This window comes from Schistocerca cancellata, chromosome 2 (genome assembly GCF_023864275.1).
Source record: "Schistocerca cancellata isolate TAMUIC-IGC-003103 chromosome 2, iqSchCanc2.1, whole genome shotgun sequence".
Classification (NCBI taxonomy): Eukaryota; Metazoa; Arthropoda; class Insecta; order Orthoptera; family Acrididae; genus Schistocerca; species Schistocerca cancellata.
In genome coordinates, this window is record NC_064627.1 from 407,457,281 (window position 1) to 407,478,232 (window position 20,952).

Consider the following 20,952-nt stretch of genomic DNA (forward strand, 5'->3'; position numbering starts at 1 on the left):
TTAGATTGTAGTTTAGGGAATGCAACTATGCTAATAAGAAGTGTTCATACATTATTTTACGGTATAGAATATAAATATAATAAAACCTCAGAAAATGCTCTTAAGATTATAAAATCTACATGATCATAATGGAACACTATGTTGCTTTAGAAAATTTTAACCCTACAATGCATGGTGGTGCATTTATGCATTGTCACCCAGTGTCTAACAACAGTATAAAGTAGCAATAGTTTTTTTGAGGCTCTATCCTCGTAGCAGTGATATATTGCTGAATCACCACTTTGAATTGTTGCTTTCGTTATTAGCAATTTCCACAGTCTTAGTCTTCTGTGTGGGGTAAAGTTTGATGTTGACATTGTACAAATCTTAGTGTTGAGTATTGAGTGTTTGAATAATCATTATTGTATAAGGGGCGTCCAGAAAGAAATGAGCCGGAGGCATAATTACAGAAACCAATACCTGTATGTTGGAAGTATTGACCCTGGCTGTAGAGACATTTGTCCCACTGAGACACAAGGTGATGAATGGCTGTCTCATAAAATTCCTGAAGCTACGATGTGAACCAGTTGTGCACACACAGCTGGACATTGTCATCCGAGGTGAATCATTTGCCCGTCAGAGTCTTTTTAAGGGAACCAAAATTTGCAGGGAGAAAGGTCCGTACTGTATGGAGGGTGGCTGAGAACCTCCCATTTGACTTTCTGGACCTAACCAACCAAAGAAGAACATCAGCATAACCTTTCCTGCACTCTTGAGGACAGCAATGTCCAGCCATATGTGTGGAACTGGTACACATCGCAGGCCCGGGAATTTTATGAGACAGCCATTCGCCACCTTTTGTCACAGTGGGACAAGTGTCTCAACAGCCAGAGTCATTACTTCAAACATATAGGTATTGGTTTCTGTAATTATGCCTCCAGCTCGTTTCTTTTTTAACACCCCTTATAGCTAAAGGTAAGCACTAAAACAGTATGTTTTGATGGTTGAATTTGTATATTTTATATACAAAAAAGTCTGAAAATCTTCTATGCTTCAAACCCGGATATTCATGAGTTTTCAGAATTGCTTGTTATAGATTAATAAACTACTGTATTAAATGAATCAAGAAACCCTTGCACCCAGCTACTTTGGTGCATCAAGTGGAGCTGATTGTCATTAAGTAATCACCATTCTATTACGACAAAATTCAACTACAATCAGTTAAGGAAATGTCACCAATGTGCAAGGAGCTTCTACGTTGTAGGTCTGGGCTTGATTTTACTGAAGGCGCCCAAATTTATCCATACCATAATGCCTTGTTGACGACAAAATTTCAGTTCCTGCAGAAGACTTTCTGCAACCCATTTGGTAAAGAAAAATGCGATAAAGAAAAATGCATAACCACAAAGGCTTTAACAACAGTAACCATTGCAATGTCTAATAGTTTGAAGTTACTGACAAAGTTCTTAAACATGCTCAGAAAATTTGAACAAAATGTAGACACAAAGTGGCCAAGAAAGAATCACCCAACCAAGATAAGCTCATCCACTGAAGACATGGATGTTGTTAATGCTTGCTTTATTGCCAATACTTCATTATCATTGCTTGGAGAGTCACCATTAGAGCTTCAATGGATCAAGAGAACAGATTCAATAGGATACATGAAGCACAAAGTTCTGAAGGACCAAGGCAGTATCGAGTTAGGTGGCGCAGTGGTTAACACAATGGTCTCGCATTTGTGAGGATGACACTTCAAATCTGCATCCGGCCATTGTGGTTTAGGTTTTCCATGATTTAGGGAAATCACCTAAGGCAAATGCTGAGATGGTTCCTCTGAAAGGGCACGGTTGACTCCCTTGCTTAATTCGATGGGACCGATGACCTCACTGTTTGGTCCCCTCCCCCAAATCAACCAACCAACCCAAGGCAGCATTACTAAGGTAATTGTCACAGCTGCTGGTGAGAGCTAAGTAAATATTGCTCAAATACAAATGGAAGAGAGCCAAAAATGTAAAGCTATGGACATCTTAATTGAAGAACTCCAGGCTTCAAGAAATTGCAGTAAAGTTCAAATTTTGACCCTGGCCCCAAATAGCTGGACTATTGAAAAAAAAAAATGGCTAAATAATTTGCTGTTTCAACTTAAATAGTGAAGAAGTCTAGGAAACCAAAGATGGAAGATCAGAATTTGGCAACACCCGCAAACTGAAAAAGAAGAAAGCTCAATGATGAAGTAAAACAAAATGTCCTCACTTTTTTTGGAGATGAGTTTTCTCATTTATGCCCAGGCTAAAAGGAATGTGTTGCAGTAAGAATAAATGGGGAAAAGATTCACAAGCAGGAGCACCTGTTCCTTTTTAATCTGAAAGAAATGGTCATTGCTCATTGTAAGCAATATGGTTGAAGATGCTTTTAAAGATTGACCGTGAAAAAAACAATGTCATACGAGCAATGTGTCTGTACTGAAAGAGACACATTGGAGACATGCCAGATAACTGTTGAAGATTTCATGGAGGCACTGATTTTGGAACTTACCGGTTTATGAAGCCATCACTTTGTGACATAACACTGAAGTTTATACCTTAAGCAGCTAAAAAGAAATCTTGCAGAAAATGGATCAATTATATTGTCACATAGAAGAAGGTGTAGTTAGGTGAATGATGAACACTAACTTCACTAAACGAAGGTTTATTCAGCACTTCCACATACAAGAGCATGGAGCGAATTGCCTCTGGCCAGAACACATACGGTATATATACAGTTACAGAATATTCTAGTGCAATGATTCTTGACATTTGTGGATACTTCTAGAATGTACTCGAACCTAATATAGGAATTAAAGTTTTGCAGTTTCAGGTGAGTTTTGAACTCGCAACCCTCTGTGCAACAGTCTAGTCATAACCACTACACTACGGTGACTGTGCTACTTAGCTTCTTCTGTGACACTGCTCCCTCCTTAAGAGAACAGCTTCTCGGTGTTACGTCCTCCTAGTCCGGGAACGAGTCATCGGTCTGGCATACTCAGACTCCCGATGACTCATGTTCGCTTTGGTGGCGATCTTAGAACTTCCTTTGCTGCTACGCTCTTAGACACCTTTCCGCTCGTTGCCTGCCGCTGGAGCTTCAAATTTACCCTGGGTTGCAGGATCCTTTTAGGGCTTCATTCAAAGGATATGGACCGTATATCTGATCTTTCGTCGTCTTGTGTCGGGGTTGAAAGCTTCAACTTCATAAGTAACATTGTTGCCTCATGCCCGTGCACCAGGAAAAATGGTGTAAATCCTGTGGTGTCTTGTTTGGCGGTGTTGTAGGCAAACGTCATGAAAGGTAGCACCTCATCCCAGTTGCTGTGCTCAACATTGACGAACACTGATAGCATGTCGGCCAAGGTCTTATTAAGGCGTTCAGTAAGCCTGTTTGCAATTGGTAGGCAGTCATGTGATGAGTAATGGTTTTATTTATTTATTTATTGTTCCGTGGGACCAAATTAAGGAGAAGTCTCCGTGGTCATGGAATGAGTCAATACATGAATGCAATGTTGCACCGACGGTTTATCTCTCTCACAAGATTCAACTGAAAAACTTTCCCTCAATCCGTAATTAATGACCTTGGGGCACTGTGTTTTAATACAATGTCGTCCACGATGAATTTGGCTACCTCGAATGCTTTTGATGTTTTCATGGCTTTTGTAATGGCATACCATGTCAGATAATGAGTACAAACAATAATCCATTTATTGCCACTAGCAGACGTTGGAAATCGTCCGAGGAGGTCAATCCCAACACGATGGAAAGGCGTTTCGGCTCTTGAAATTGGTATGAGTTGGCCGGGTGGTTTGTGAGGAACTGCCTTTCTCCTCTGGCACTCTCGACAGTGTGACACATAGTGACGGACACTCCTAAATAAACTTGGCTATAAGAATCTCTTGTGGATTCTGTCATATGTCTTAATAAATCCTAAATGTCCGGCCTCGGGTGTATCATGGAATTTCTGTAGAGCATTGAAGCACATGTGTTTTGAAATCACTGGTAGCCACCTCTTTCCAAACGGATCAAAGTTTTTCTTGCAGAGTAATCCATTAACTACCTTAAATTGTCCTTTCGCATCCTCTGACCGATTTAAGGCAAGCATAATTTGAGATATCTTGGCATGCTTCTTCTGCTCAGCAGAGAGATCCTGAAGTGTAGTGAGACAGTCACTATCTTCATCAAAGTCTTGATGGTCTTACACAGGATTTCTTGAGAGCCAGTCGGCATCTTGGTGTTCTCTTCCACTTTTGTACACTGTGGTAATACCATACTCTTGAAGGCTTATTGCCCACCTGGCAAGTCATCCTGTTGGATCCTTAAGAGCTGTCACCCAACAGAGTGAGTGATGGTCTGTAACAACTGTGAATGGCCTTCCGTAGAGATACTATTGAAATTTGCACATGGCCCAGATCACAGCAAGACATTCTCTTTCTTTATTTGAGTAGTTTCTCTCAGCTTTTGTAAATGTCCTAGAAGCATAGCCTATACCCTGCTCTTTTCTATCTGAAATCTGCACCAGAACAGCCCTGATCCCATACCCACTGGCATCTGTGTGTAGTTCCGTAGGTGCTCTCTCATCATACAGACCAAGTACAGGGTCAGTCATCAGCTTTTCACAGCACATTGAAAGCATCTTGTTGAGTACCACCCCAGATAAATTTAGCATCGGCTTTTAACAACTCTTGGAGTGGCTTGGCTTTGATACAAAAGTCCTTGATAAAATGGCGATAATAAAAACATAATCTGAGGAAGCTTCTCACATCTCTAATATTTTTAGAAATGGGGAATTCCATTATAGATTTCACCTTTTCTAGGTCTGACCACACACATTCTTTTGACACAAAGTGTCCAAGTATTTTGAATTCTTTTGCTCCAAAGAGACACTTTCTCGGATTAAGTTTCAGTCCTCCTTGTTGGAGACACTTAAGAATGGCCCTCAGTCTTTTATGTGTACATCAAATGTCTCTGAGAACACTATAATGTCATCTAAATAACAAAGACACATCATCCACTTCAGGTGATTTAGAAGATAATCCATAAACTGTTCAAAGGTTGCTGGTGCATTACACAAACCAAATGGCATTCCCTTAAACTCACACAGGCCCTCAGGGGTGATGAGTGCAGTTTTCTCATGATCAACCTCGTCTACTTCTATTCGCCAGTATCCCAAGTACATGTCCATGGTTGAGAAAAATATAGCCCCCTTCAGACAATCTAGTGTATCATCAATTTGTGGAAGAGGGTAAAGGTCCTTTTTAGTTATCTTTATTAAGCTTCCTGTAATCAACACAAAAGCTCCAACTGCCATCCTTCTTCCTGACGAGAACCACTGGTGTCGACCATGGGCTCTGTGAAGGCTGAATTATGTCATTCATCATCATTTTCTCTACTTCATCAGTAATTATTCGATGTTCCATTGCTGACGCACGGTATGCTCTCTGGCTTATTGGTTGATGGTCTCTAGTGCTAATCCGGTGCTTCATCACCAGTTTGTCTCATTTGCTCTTCACCTGTGGATTGAAGCATACAGAGAACTCTTGAAGAATGGCAAGTAGCTTCTTCTGTTGTTCCTTAGTGAGATCTGGTGATAGTCAAGATAGAAGATCTTGTCTTGTGGTGGTATTGCTAATTTCGCCCACTAACTCAGTGTGGGCGGTTTCTATGGATCTCAGCTGTTCTGCAATTAACGGCTCAGCGTTTGCTACACACATGCATCTTCGAAGGATCTGCAGTTCTTGGTAACAGTTAACTATCCACAATTCACCAAATCCGTTCTTAAACGAGGTGACCAAGGCTGGGATGACCAAGTTATTTTTCAGTGGTATGCTTCTCTTACATTCCACTACAAGATCCGCGGGTTGGTGCATGGCTTGATACATGAGTTACCTTTCTAGTGCTGACTGCAGGAATGATCACTTCATCCAGCACACATAGTCTCCATACACTCAGATGTGCATCTTCCTGTCCACAGTATCTCATCTCGTCTAGCATAATCTTTGAGCGAACACAATCTATAATTGCCTGAGAAGCTTTCAAAAAGTCCCATCCGAGAATGACGTCATGACTACATTCTTGTAAGACAATGAATTCTAAGGGCTGGGTATGGCCACTTACACCCAATCAAATGACACATCTTCCTGTAGGTTTTACCTACTTCCCATTAGCCACCTTCAGCAGGGATGTCTTGTTGTCAACGAGTCCAGTTTTCTGCAACTGGCGACAGTACTTCTCCGAAATGACCGAATATGATGCTCCAGATTCCACAATAGCTTGGGCTGGTTGGCCACCCACGAGGATATCGACAGTTTCCTATCATTTTTGTTGTGAACAACGGCGGAGGATTTTTCTCTTTGGCAGCCTCACCTCCAAGGAAGGTCGCACCCTTCAGTTTACCAGGTTGCAGTGGCTAGGTGATCTGCTGGAGCTTCTAAACAGCAATGGAGACCTTGATCAGCGTGTTGGGGAGCGTCCTCTCCAGCGGCTAGCTTGCGGCGATGGTGACCTATGTCATCCTGACCCACATCTTCTTGTTCACCTTTGTCGTCCTGGAGATGACGTCAGCTAAGATCAGTCTGCTGTGTTCTGATGCAGGCATCATCGAATATCCACCATCTTTCTTGACGATATCGCACCACATGTCATGGTCGTCTGTAGTGGAAACATATTGGTTGGTTATCCTGGGTCCTCCAAACATCAGTCTTCCTCGGTGCCCAAACAGGTTCCTCATGCACTTGTAGGCATGTTACTTCACCTGGGTCTCGACTTTTTTACCGTTTTAAAGGGAAATGAAGGAAGAGAGATAGGGTTCAATGTCTGTTCCACTTCCTCCCTTACGACCTCTTGAAGCATCTCAGTTTTTTGCTCGCCGTGCAATCCAATTGCCTTCTGAACTTCCTCTCTCACTATCTGATGAAGAACACTTGTGAAATCAGATTCTTCCTCCATCAGAGATGTTGATATGACTTTTGGAAGCTGTTCAAACTTCTTGTGTGTAATGATTTTTTAATGCATTGTCTCGATATACTGGCACCATTTTATGAAGTCATGTGCTGTCGAAACCTCCTTCAGTAGTAGGTCTTGATACATGTCCTCAGCAACACCCTTCATGAGATGTGCAACCTTATTTTCCTCCTCCATTCTAGGATCCACTATTTTACACAGCTCCAAGACGTCTTGAATGTAGGATGCTGTCGTTTCTCCTGGATGCTGTGCCCTGTACTTTAATTAATCTTCATCCTTGCACTTCTGTCATTGCATTTCACCAAAATACTTGCACAGTTCCACATTGAATACTTCCCAGCTTGTGAACTTCTTGTTATTCTCATACCATCGCTTGGCAGTGTCCTCCAAGTAGAAAAATACGTTAGCCAAACACACGGTGTCATCCCAATTGTTAAATTTAGCTATACACTAATATACCTTCAGCCACTTGTTTGGATCTTGGTCATCATCACCAGAGAACCCAGAAGGATGTCTCATGTGGTGGCACACAGTTGATGTCCACATAACGTCCTCGTCTTCTTCTGTCTTTGAGAGATTGTGATCTGTTGAGTATGGCTCAAACTCGGGTTTCTCGGCACGTCGACAGCAGCTCTGTCATGGCCTGATGGGAGCCACTGTGTCGTTGATAATGTGCAGTATCACAAGTCCCAATACCAAGCGTCTCCACCAGAATAATGCCATGTAGAAGAAGGTGTAAGTAGATGAATGACAAACACTAACTTCACTGAATGAAGGTTTATTCAGCACTTGCACATACAAGATCGCTGAGCAAACTGCCCCCAGCCAGAACACATATGGCATATATACAGTTACAGAACATTTCAGTACAATGATTCTTGACATTTGTGGATACTTCTAAAATGTACTCAAACCAAATATAGAAATTAAAATTCTACAGTTCTGGTGAGTTTTAAACTCACGACCCTCTATGCTATAGTCTAGTGTCATAACCACTACATCACAGCTTCTTCTGCAACAATATTAATGGATTTTGCTAAGACTTATTCATTTGTTGTTCAGAATGCTGTGCACGGATTTCATTGGGAGAATAGCCGGGCCACATTACATTCATTTCTTATCTATTTTGGTGGCAAAGGAAGTCAGAGTATTAGCTTTTGTATGATCAGCGACTGTCTCCATCATGATGCCATTGCTGAACATTCCTTTCAAATAAAGTTAATAACATATTTAAAGACAAAGATTAAAAACATTAAGGATATTTATTTCTTTAGTGATGGTTCAGGTGCTCAGTATAAGAATTTCAAAAATTTCATCAATTATGTCTGCATGAAAACGATTTTAGAATCACTGTTGAATGGAATTTTTTTGGAACAAGCCACGGTAAATCGCCTTGTGATGGCGTTGTGGGAACAGCAAAAAGACTATCAGTCCATGGTAGTTTACAGAGGTCCTTCCTTACATAAACAAATATTGACTGTATATGATTTGTTCAAATTCTGTGATGGTACTATTTCAGGCATAAAGTTTTTTTTTGTACCAAAAGAAGATTTTGAAAAAAATCAGCCTGATCAAGAAACAGGGTTTGCCATGAGACATAAAATATGTGGAAGATGAAAAAATCATCAATTTAAGCCAATTAATTGTAATCAAATCAGAGTAAACAGAGTTTCCAATGACACTACAGCTTTCACAGTTAATGCCTCCAAAGCAGATGAAGATATTCCAGCAATCTCAATTGAAAGTTTACAACCAGGACCATATGTTGCATGAATGCATGACAATTTTTGTTGGGTTGGGAACGTGTGAAGTTTCGCACGAACAAGAATATGTCCTCATCAACTTTAAGCACCCACATGGTTCTGTTCGTTCATTGCACTGGTCAACTGTTAAAGACACCTGCTGGATTCCTGGACAACATATTTTCATGACTTTAGAAGCACCATCAACATCATCATTATGAAGACAATACAGTTTTCCTCAATCTGTCGTTGACAAAATTGTAGAACTATTTAACCATAAATGGAGCTGATTCTTTAGTGTTTTTGTTTTGCAAATTTGCTTTTGTTGTGTATTATACTTGTTTTATGGCATATATTAAATTAATGTTTGAAACTGATTTATATACTAAAATAAGAAAAATAATTAGGGTACTTAATGAGCAAAATATTTCACTTTTCAATCTTCTCGAAGTGCTAAAATAATAACTTTTGAAACCTATTCTTACTCATCAATATGTGAGATCTAGAAATTAAACAATATAACTTTGAAAGCTTAAAGCATGCTCTTTCCAGCTGTGGTAATAAAAAAAGAATTGAACAAGATACAGTTGAGGTATTGGCCCCCAAAAATACCGTAAAATTTGCACATCGAAAATTTTGACCAACTTTGCATATGCCTATCTTTTCATCTACGCATCCAATGTTAATCAAATTTGATCCATATATGGACATCATAGATAGGAATTGTCCTCTGAAGTTTCGGTGAGGTTGGTTCATATGAAATTTTTTAACCACTTTAGAGGCTTGTATCTATGTTTAGGTGTGGCAAAATCTCAAATTTTTGTCATGGTGAGATTCGGCATGTATATTAAAGTGTGTTTACCAAATGTGCGCTAGAACTTTTAAAAAAACTTACCAAACTTGGCACCTTTGCACCTTCGTATGTGATGTGAAAATGAGTAGCCTCTCTGTAAAAGCCCCTAAAAAATCAAACACAGTAGATACTGAGCTGAAATTTGGTATATAACCAGCAAAGACCATATAGAACCCTCACACCAAATTTCCTTAGATTTGGAGATGGTCGAGGGGGACCCCTGGTCCCCTTGACATGAAATGACCCTCCTGTATTGTCGGATGCTCCCAAGTTCATTACCTGTTGCACGTAGGAACAGATTGTTATTTAATTCACAGTTTTGACTCCCATTCTATCATATGATCTTAGTAGTAGTTGATATGACAGTTACAGAACATTCCTGGTTTACCGTCGGTGTAAATAAATGCTACACAAAACTCTTCACGAAGCAGATCAGTCTATTTAGAGAAAAAGGAACAGTGTCATGCTCATCGTCTCCCAAATATTCCCTATTGAAATTCCAGTTGCCCCACTACTAACTCACCCGGTATTTGGCTGTGAAGTACCTGCCAGCACAGTGGATCATTTACTTGAACAGCCCACTCCAAATTGAAGGATAGGGAATGCAATGTATAGCATTTCCATAGTTAAACTTCCAGTTTCAAAACACTGTACAAAGAGAACCACTGCTCAGAGTGTTTTCAGCACTAAACCAAAGCGTTAACACACGGATCTCTTTCTAGGTGGAAAAGAAGTGGAAGAAGCAACTTAGCTAAGTTTTTAGACAATAGACAGTGGGCTAAACTGGAAGCAGCAGACTCAAGTATAAAGTTAAGTCAAGCATTGCCAAGAGACTCACAAAACCTCAAAACTGAGATAATGACTCCTGCTCCACTGAAAAGTTTCTACTAGAAAAAAAAAATTATAAAGTGTGGCTGATTATATGAGCAGACATGAGCAAAGTTCATCCTGTTAGTGATAAATGTTTTGTATCGCATTGAGAGAGAAGAAAATTACAAATTATTGTTAGAAAGTAAACCAAAATTAAAACTACTCATGTACAATATAAAATTCACAAAAAATGTATTTTTTAACTCTGATGTTACTGTAAATCATTTAGCATTTCGTGTATATTGTGCAAGTTGTTATAAGCTTTTACTGTGTAACCTGTTATATGTGTATTGTCTAGAGTGAAAAATAATACATGTCCTATGTTACAAGTACATACCTGTACAAAAGGTAATTTCTGGGACCAACAAAATCGTAATCATGATCACAGTTTTGAACAGTATATTATTAATGCAGGGGAAACTTATGGAATGAAAAGAAATTTACAGAGAGATGGTGCTGAAAGCATCTTAAAGTAAATGAGGTTGGCTACATATGGCAGATGAATTGCAATATGATGGCTATGGTTTGAGTTGCATGTTACACATCCGTAATGTTCAATGTAACAAAAGACTTACCTGCAATCCCTCCTTAAAACCTCAGGTCCCTCACAAGGACTAACACTTCAATACATAGAACAACTTAACCCACCCAAACCATGCCCCACCATCACCTTTTACTTTCTTCCTAAGATCCACAAACACAATCATCCTGGTCATCCTATAGTTTCTGGCTTCAAAGCACCCACCAAACGTGTATCTGCCATAGTTGATCAGCATCTGCAATCCATAGTACAAGTACTTCCCTCCTATATTAAAGGCACCAAATTTTTCCTAGATAATCTGAAAACCTTGCTCGTCCCCCTCCCACCACACACCTTGTTTGTCACCATTGATGCTGCCTCCCTCTATACTAACATGCCCGACTTACATGGTCTGTCTGCTGCTGAACACTTCTACAATCAGCACCCACCTGATTCCAAACCTATGACGTACTTCCTGCTCACATTAATCAACTTCGTACATACCAAGTACTACATCATGTTTGAGGGGCAGACATACAAACAGATCAAGGGTATGGCCATGGGAATCAGGATGGCTCCTTCCTATGCCAACCTTTTTATGGGACACTTGGACGGGGCTTTCGTGGGATCCATAAGCATTTAGCCTCTGGTTTGTTTGAATACATTGATGACAACTTTGCATTATCGACTCATTGTGAGGCTGACCTGTTAAAATTCTTGGAACCTCGGAATACATTCTCCCAATTCAATTTCACGTGGTCCTATTCTGAATCCCATGCCTTGATATTGATCCCATCCTCACCAAAGACCAACTTCTGCCTACATTAAACCTACTAACAACAACAATACTTAACAGTTTGACAGTTGCCATCCTTTCCATGTCCAACATTGCCTCCCATACAGCCTTGGCATTCGAGGCAAACATATTGTTCAGCTGCAGACTTTACAGAAAGACACCACAATTCTCACCTCAGCTATCACTGGGCGTAATTACCACGTCAGCCTAATCATCACATCCAGTCATGGTACTGCTGATCCATTCAAAAAAACTTCAGAGCACACCACTTGTTGCTCAGTATTATCCTGGTCTTGGATGTATTAATCAGCTACTTGGACAAGGCCATGATGTTCTAAAAGCATGCTCTAAAATGAGATCCATTCTGTCTGAGATTTTGCCCACCACATCTAGCATAACATTTTGTCACCCTCCCAATCTTCACAATATCCTTATTCAGACCCTATGCTGCTCCTGCATACTATGGTTCCTACCCCTCTGACCATCCCTGCTGCAAGATTTGCCCATGTACCATCCTACCACCACCTATACTAGCCCTGTGAAAGGTAAAACATATACTATCAAATGGGGAGAGCAACCTTCAAAACGACACATCATATACCAGCTGTTATGTAAACACTGCTTGGCCTTTTACATTTTCAGTTGAGATGAATGAGCATAGGCAGAGGGTATATACCAGCAGCACACATTATTCTGTTGCAGAGCATGCTCTACAACATACATTTTGACCTCAGTGTCTGCTTCACCACATGCATCTGGATGCTTATCCCAGACACGAGTTTCTCAGAACTCCGCAGGTGGGAACTAGAGCTACAATATGTCCTGCGTTCCTGCCACCCACCCAGCCTTAATTTACGTTAATTTCTTCTGTCTTGGCATTTTTCACAGTAACTACTCCTTTCTTCACTCCACTTTAGTTTTCTACTTCTTTAATTTTCTGACCTGTCTATTTTTTGCCATTCCCTCCCACCTATGTTACATACAATGCACTTAGCTTTTCACTCTTATTAGCTCATGTATGATATTTTAGCAATAATCTCTGTCTTGCGTATTACCTTGCTTCCACCTTTAAACTCTCAGGTTTTTAAATCTGGTCTGGTGCTGTCCCCAACAGTCTGTCTTTCCCTCTCATCCTTTGTGGTCTTCCTGCTGGAAATCCCTTTTTTTAACAAGATTTTAGCGAATGGCGCGCACGCTGTTGACCGCATTTTACTTGTTATCCGGTGAAGCAATATGGCGTAGGCCATTTAATTTTTTGTTTCGGACGTCCATTTCTGCATGGTGTTTTTTTAGCCCTTTTTTCTATGTGTCTGTTTTTAGCTGTCTCCTATTCTGTCCATTGGGCCTGATGTATAGTTGTTTAACTCCTCTCTGTGTTTGTATTCTATAGTTTTGACTTGGGCGCAGATGACCTCAGTTTTGTTTTTGCACCCTAAAGCAAAACAAACCAAACCAGTCCTGTGCAGTAAATCTCCCCTGACTTGCAGTTCTGGATGAATTTTCTGAAATCTACCCCTTTTCCTGAACCTCAGCAACCCTTTTCCTTCATCCCTTTTCCTTCTCCTTCCATCTTTCTTCCAGAAGAAGGGACAACTGGCTCCTAAAGCTCGTGGAAGTATAACCTTCTTTTATGTGTGTGTTTTCCTGCTGCCACTAGGAAGCAGATTTTTATCTATCTGATTACAATGTACTGTTCATTGTGCATGACTGCACAAATTTGGTGGTAAACAATTGTGGCACTGTTAGTTAGGTAAGTCCATTCACTACGGCAAGGTCGTACCATATCATATGGGAAAAATACGTTTTTAATTGTCCTGGGGCCAAAAAACGCATAAAAAGCAAAATGACATAGGTTTCTAATTGTTGTGAGGTTGGCACAAGACATTCCGTATGCTGTCCACGGTTTTCCACCACAAGCTGAAATCAAGAAATGGTATGTTCCACAACAGACCGGAGTGTCTCGGGGGTCATGCACAGAATGTGTGGCTTCAGTTCAGTGATGTTGCTAATTGGAGCACTGAACAAAAAATCTTTCCACCAGAAGTTGCATGGATTAAGATCAGGTGATGTGGATGATGAGACTGTAGGGAAATTGTGGCTGATAATTCTAGCATTTCCGAAATGATTGTGCAGCATCTGCATCACTGAATGTACAATGTGCAGAGGAACACCATCCTGCATAAAAGTGATCACACCCACTTATCCATCCTGTTGAAGGGTTGGAATGATGATGTGTGCAAAAGACTCAAAGCATTTACCAGATCTTTGCACATGTCTTGGCCTAGGAACGTGTGGCGTTGGTGTTCTTTGCAGCAGTCTTAGACTGTTCAGATTGTCTGACCAATGTAGGATTTGCCGCAACCACATGGAATGTTATATACACCTGCTTCCTTGAGGCCAAATCCGTCCAGGCGTATATAATATTCCATGTGGTTGCAGCAAATCCTACATTGGTCAAACAATCTGAACAGTCAAAGACTGCTGCAATGAACATCAATGCCACACGTGCCTAGGCCAGCCCAACAATTCAGCACTGGCAGAACACTGCTTGGAAACTGAACACTACATGAAATACGAAGAGACCAAAATTCTGGCCCTTACCAACTTCTACTGTGACAGCATCTTCAAGGAGGCCATTGAAGTTCATGTAATGGACAGTTTCATAAACCGAGACACGGTTTCTCAACTCAGCAAGGCATGGAAACCATTACTTATCTTGATCAAGGAGTCATGCCTCAAGTGGACACAAGATCCTTCTACGACGGCCGCGGGGACACTCCACAGAGTTCTGCATCTTCCACCACCTGGCACGACGCCGGGGATGGCGTGGACTTGGGTCGGCGGCCCCAATCAAAGCACTGGCGCTCGCAATCGGAATGTCGGCGGCCGCAGTCGGACCATCGGTGCAGGGAATTGAAGCCCAACTGATGGACATAAATAACACTTACAATGAGCGGACAGACTAGTCCATCAGAACCATCTGATGATAGTGGAAAGGTTATTCAACGAAATATTGTGGGACTTCAATGATCGCATCCGGCTGGACACCTGAGAGCCCTGGAAACAAAACTATACCTTTCTTGTTTCTAACCTCTTTCAGACCTTCTTTATTTGTCCCGAGGCATTCTACACAATAGTGTCTGACATAAATCGATAAGCCAAAACATTAAGGCTGCCTGTTTAATAGCATATTGATAAACTTCTAATATGCAGTACACCAGTGATTCTGCGTGGCATGGATCCAACAAGCCCTTAGAAGGTTTCTGGATGTGTGTGGCATCAGATGGCTAATCACAGGTCACACAATTCCCCGTAATTACAGGTTGGTGGTCTACGGGTGTGGAAATTACATCTGATAGTGTCCAATATATGCCATTGGGTTCAGATCAAGCAAATTTGTTGGCCAACATATCAACATGAGTTGACTGTTGTGCTCCTCAAACCTCGTAGCGTGATTCTGACCTTGTGACATGGACAGTTGTCTTGATGGAAGAAGCCATCACCATTGCAGAAGATGTCAGGTATGAAGGGATGTAAGTGACCGGTAATAATGTTTACATAATCCAAATTATCAAGATATCTTAGATTACTCCACAGGTCCCATGGAAACTCAGGTGAATGTATCCCATAGCATAATACTGCTCCCAATGCCTACTTCCATAATGTGGTGCATGTTTATTTGCATGGTTGATGGTATATCCAAACAAGACCATCATCCTGGTGCATAAAAAAAATGATTATCCTACCAGGCAAAATGTTTTCATTGATCCTTGGTCCAATCTTGATGATCTTGTGCCCATTGCAATCATAATTGATAATGTCATTTGGTCAATATGGGGACATGTATGGGTCATCTGCTGCAGAGCCCCATTTGAACAATGTGCACTGAACAGTGTAGTCTGAAACAGCTGTGCCTGCTCTAGCCTTGTACTCTATCATCAAATCTGCTGCAGATTGTTGTCTGTCTGCTTTGCTGAGTGGGGTAGCCTCCAACCTCCACATTCCATCATGATGATATGTGGGTGTCCAGCACCTACTCAAGGTTTCATTGCCCTTCAACCACTTTCTGTAGGTGCTCTCCTGACAGTAGCCCACTAAATGCTATTTGCTGTTTCTCAGATGCTCATTTCTAGGCACAGGCCACATATCTTTACACTTTGTCAAAGTTGCTTATTTCAGTACTAAACTAAACTCCATCCAAACAGGTTTTGGAAGGCTCAGGGATACCGACCGGCCACTGTGTCATCCTCAGCCCACAGGCATCACTGGTGTGGAAATGGAGGGGCATGTGGTTAGCAAATCACTCTCCCAGCCATATGTCAGTTTACGAGACTGGATCCGCTACTTCTCAATCAAGTAGCTCCTCAGTTTGCCTGGCAAAATCTGAGTGCACCCCACATGCCAACAGTGCTCAGCAGACCAGATGGTCACCCATCCAAGTGCTAGTGCAGCCCAACAGTGTTTAACTTCGGTGATCTGAAGGGAACCGGTGTAACCACTGCGGCAATGCCATTGGCACTTATGTCAGTGGAGTTCCTCATTTGTGGTCCATATCATCGCTAAAATGATTCCCCATTTGTAACTGCTCCACTTACATACTTTCCCTACTGCATCACAAGCCTGTAGTGCCACCAGGTGGAATTCAGGCTCATTGTGGGAAGGGGTCAAGATGTTTTGGTTCATCAGTGTAGATTGTTTGTCATAAAGACCTCTAGTCAGCTTATTTGCCACTTCCATCTTGCTGATCCTAAATATGAAGACTTATGTGCGGTTCAGAACATCATTCTAGGTACATAAACATTTATGCAGGTTTACTTTCTGTGTGATCTACTTCTAAGTCACTGCACTCTTACTTGATGTTAGTTACAAACTTTATTTTCTCCAAGGACAACTTTTGAGTTCAGCACTTTGTTTTGTGGTTGTTTCTTGGAATTGCAAAAGTTCACAAGAACATCTGCAAAGTCTATGCAGTCAATTCTCTTCTCTTTATGCTCCAGTACTCCCTAATGACCCCATTTGTAAGGCTACCACTATGTTGTTCTCTGTGGCACCTGCAGAATACTTTCTCTGGCATATAGTTGGAAAATAAGGATGAGATCCTGCCTCTTGTGTAATACCCATCATGATCCTTATCAGATAGGATAGATGTAGGACACTGAAAAAGCTCATTTTGTATTATCCTGATGTACGGGGGGAAGAGTTTCATGGACATGATATGCAAGTTGGGGTGGCATTCATTAGAACAAAAACATTTTTCATTGCAGTAAGATCTTTTCACAAAATTTCAGTCACTAACTTTCTCCTCTAAATGCAAAAAAATTTTGATGATGACACCCCTACATAGGGAGAAATGATCATCATAATAAAATAATAGAAATCAGAGCTCACATGGCAAGATTTAAATGTTTATTTTTCCCACACATTGTTTGCGAATGAAGTGACAGAGAAATAGTCTGAAGGTGGTTGTGAATTGCTGAGTAATCGTGCAGATGTAGATGATTCTGATGGCATCTAAAATATCTATAAATTTCACTTTGGAGATGATGTCAGTCTATGTATGTTGTATAACATGGGGTAACATGATTCTGCAGCACGGAATTTATTAATAAATTTCACATTATTTTGGTCTGCTGAATAATAATATTTTTGTTGAATTGGCTGTACTGTTTGAGGTAAAGGCAATCCATTTATACCAGAAATTAAATTATAAAAAAAGAGGAGAACATTTTTTTAAAACATTTATTTTAAAGTTACCAGTTGATTTCAAACAAACAAACAAAGTGCTATAAATGATACAAGGATAATAAAATTAATCATAACAACAAAAACATATTAATATGTTCTTATTAATAAGAATAAAGAAAAACATATTGTATGGGATTTTCTTCAGTGTTTTTCATTGGACAGTCTCTCTCTGCGAGTTCCAACAGTAGTCTGCCATCATATGGTGATCCCAATGGCCTTGATATCTTTCCCCCATAATATCGATGTCCTTGTGGAACCATTCCCCTTGTTCTTCACTGTAATTGCCCAAGTTGTCAAAAAAAGTCCTGACTAAATCTGGAACAAACTGTTTTGTAAGACCACGTATAATATGTAGTGGTGGAGGAATTATTTTTTCCCAACTGACCAATGGTTCATGAACAATGTTGTCTTTTCCTATAGTCAGGTTCATTCTCAGCGGTCAGTCTTCCCTGCCTGCTCCAGTGTTCATTTTTCATGTGACTGTCCCACAGACAAAGAAAACATGGGTATTTAGTGTATCCTCTCTGATGAGCCAATAAAAAATTCACCATTTGTAAATCTACACACACTGACCACTGATGATGAACTGAATTTAACATTTTGATATTCTTCCTTAAGAGTAGTTGAATGAGCTACAATGATTCTAGCTATTTTATTCCTGTTATGGAGTAACACACATTTAAAACTTTTTTTGATCTATCTAGGAAAAGTCGGCAGTCGGTTGGTTGGTATACTGGAAGACCCATTAAATTTAAAAGCCCAGAAATATCACTACAATATACGACATCATTCATCTCGTTAAAATATGGAAGAATGTCATGCTCTCTAGTTTGATAGGATGTCACTGACATGCCAGGCTGAAGGCAATGTTTCTCTTTCAGTCTTGATGCTAGAAGCTCATCAGATTTTTTAAATAAGTTTAAATCTTAAATCAAGTTGTTTAGCATGCCCTGAGAAAAGTCTACAGGTGTAAGACTGCATTCTTTGAATTCACTTTCACTATTGCTTGTACTCTGACTTCTAACATTTTGACATTATCACAGTGTATTGGCAAAACTTCACTATACAAGATTGGTAGCATAGGGCATTGTACATTTTGGTAAACCCAAGAGCACTTTTTGTATTGATTCATACCTCTTACATTCACAGCACAAAAGTAGCAATCATAAAGGTGCTTTCTTGGCTCTGTCCAAGTCATGGGTATTCCAAACAGAAGCCCTTTTCATCCTCCATGACTCCAATATCAAAGTGCCTCTCCACAAGTTTTACAAATGTTGTGTGGGGCCCAACATTTATCTTGTTGTCCAAGTTGTTTTCCAAAGGTTTCCTGATAGCTTTGTTTTACAAAATTGTTTATATTTCATCATTGCTTTTCTGACAATATTTAGCACATATGTAGTGGAAATAGTCAGGATTATTAAGACAAGACTTCTGTGAAGAACTCATACTTTCTGAAACAAGAATGTCCAAACATTATAGTTTGTTGAGTGAAGTAACTGTCACAGTATCACATTTGTAGAAAAAAATTTAGTGAATGAGTAACGCAAGAAGCTTACCTGCACAAAAATTATGACTGAATGACAAACAGCAAAATTCACCTGTGAAATGTCTGATAGTCGTGGCACTCCCTGTGAGAAGCACAGATAGTTAATGTAGTTTGCCAAATGTGTAAAAGGTGTCATCCGCCAGATTCCTGTCTTAGTTACAAAGAAAGAGGCACTAGACCCTCTTGAGTTATAAGTCATATTGAGTACAGTTACCTTACTTCAAAAAAGACACGTTAATGAGGATAAATTATCAAAAACATCTATTTTTATAAAATGATTTGTCATGAGATCCAGGATCTGTTCAAATAAAATAAATTATAGACTAATTACATCATCACCATACCTATCTAAATAGACTCCATAAACTTACGCAGCACAGTTCCCCCCCCCCCCCCCCCCCCCCCCCCCCCCCTGTGTGATTGCTCATTTGTTGTCTAAGGCTATTTCTTTCAGGATTTGGAACAGCGTGTTTCGATCCATAGAGTTGTAGGCCCTCTTGAAATTAACAAAGGTTGTCAACAATTTCTTGTTACTGAGCTTCTGGTATTTCCTGAGATTCAAAAAAAGAATTAAATGTTAATAACTTGCGCAGTTCAAACGTTCTGAGTTGTGTTATTCCTCCACTTGGCTCTGAATGCCCAACAAGAAACTATTGTAAATTATCAGTGTGAGTGAGATGTCATGACATTTGCCCATATCAGATTTGTTACATTTTTGATGTAGTGGGTTACAAGCTGACCCTTAAATTGGTTATAGAAATCTATTGAAACTCTAGCTAATGAATTATCCTGAAGAAAACATACGGCTGTGTAGTCTGTGAAATTATTATAAAAATTCTTATAATTTTGTAGGGTGTACTCATCCAACTGCTTTTTATCTGCTGCTGCCACAAGCACTGTGTTTCTTCATGTCCGCTGTAACTTGGTGTTTACACCCAGAATGGCTAATACTAACATTATGTTTCAGAACCTTTATTCTATATCATGTCATAATTATTATGTTACATTGACAAAACTCAAAAATACTGACATGCTTACAACACTGACGTACATCTTACTTAAGCAGTTACATGCTTCTTGCACAAAATCTCATAAGACACTGACATAAAATGCCAACATGGATGCCCCTTTATATATGATTCCAAGCAATCTTTGGTATTGTTATAAAGGGGTTTTTAATAAAATTACTATTAAAACTGTTGTCTCAAAATTAATGACATATTTCAACAGTTGCACTGGCTCTTACAGAGCAAATACATATACGGATTTTCAAGCATTTAACATTTTAGGAGTGTGCAAACTCTCAAAATATGAAATATTAACAATACTTTTACTATTTTTATAAAATTCAAAAGGTACATGGTTCAGAAACTGTTCCTACCAATTACAGGACCTATACACTTCAGTAAAATTATAATTTAGTAACCAGTTTCATTGCAATAATTCTACAAGCAGAGATCCACCTTTTGTTTACATTAGTGATTCCTGTTTATTTCGAATTGGATTGAAAAATGTGTGTTTTAAATGGGTTTCAACAGACTGTTATGTCTCAACCCCCAAAAGGATCTGTGCAACTAAAAGTTGAACAAAGCTTTTTCTGGCATATCTACGTAATGGTACTCATTTTACAATCAACTGGATGGATTAGCAATTTACGTATGATATGAGATCAGATTTCTACTTAATCTCCAAAATGAAGTGCACACACACATCACAATGAACTTTAAACTATGTTTTCTATTAAATATGTAAGATTATCATAAATTATTTTGTATCAATTTCAACTGGACCAGACAAAACATTGATTAATAGCACAAAGAAAGAACAAGTTAATTCGCAGGATTGTCTGTAGCTTGTATTTCAGCATGAATATGAGGTAAATCTATTTCAATCAGAAAAATTATCTAATGGA

The 20,952-nt window shown here is 39.8% G+C and overlaps 1 protein-coding gene and 1 pseudogene across 1 annotated transcript in view; one reads left to right on the plus strand and one right to left on the minus strand.

Annotated features, from left to right (window-relative positions):
• LOC126154419 (uncharacterized) overlaps positions 1-20,952 on the plus strand; it is a 273,459-nt gene that overhangs the window by 130,692 nt on the left and 121,815 nt on the right. The window lies entirely within an intron of this gene.
• LOC126163787 (5S ribosomal RNA) lies at positions 16,149-16,266 on the minus strand (annotated as a pseudogene).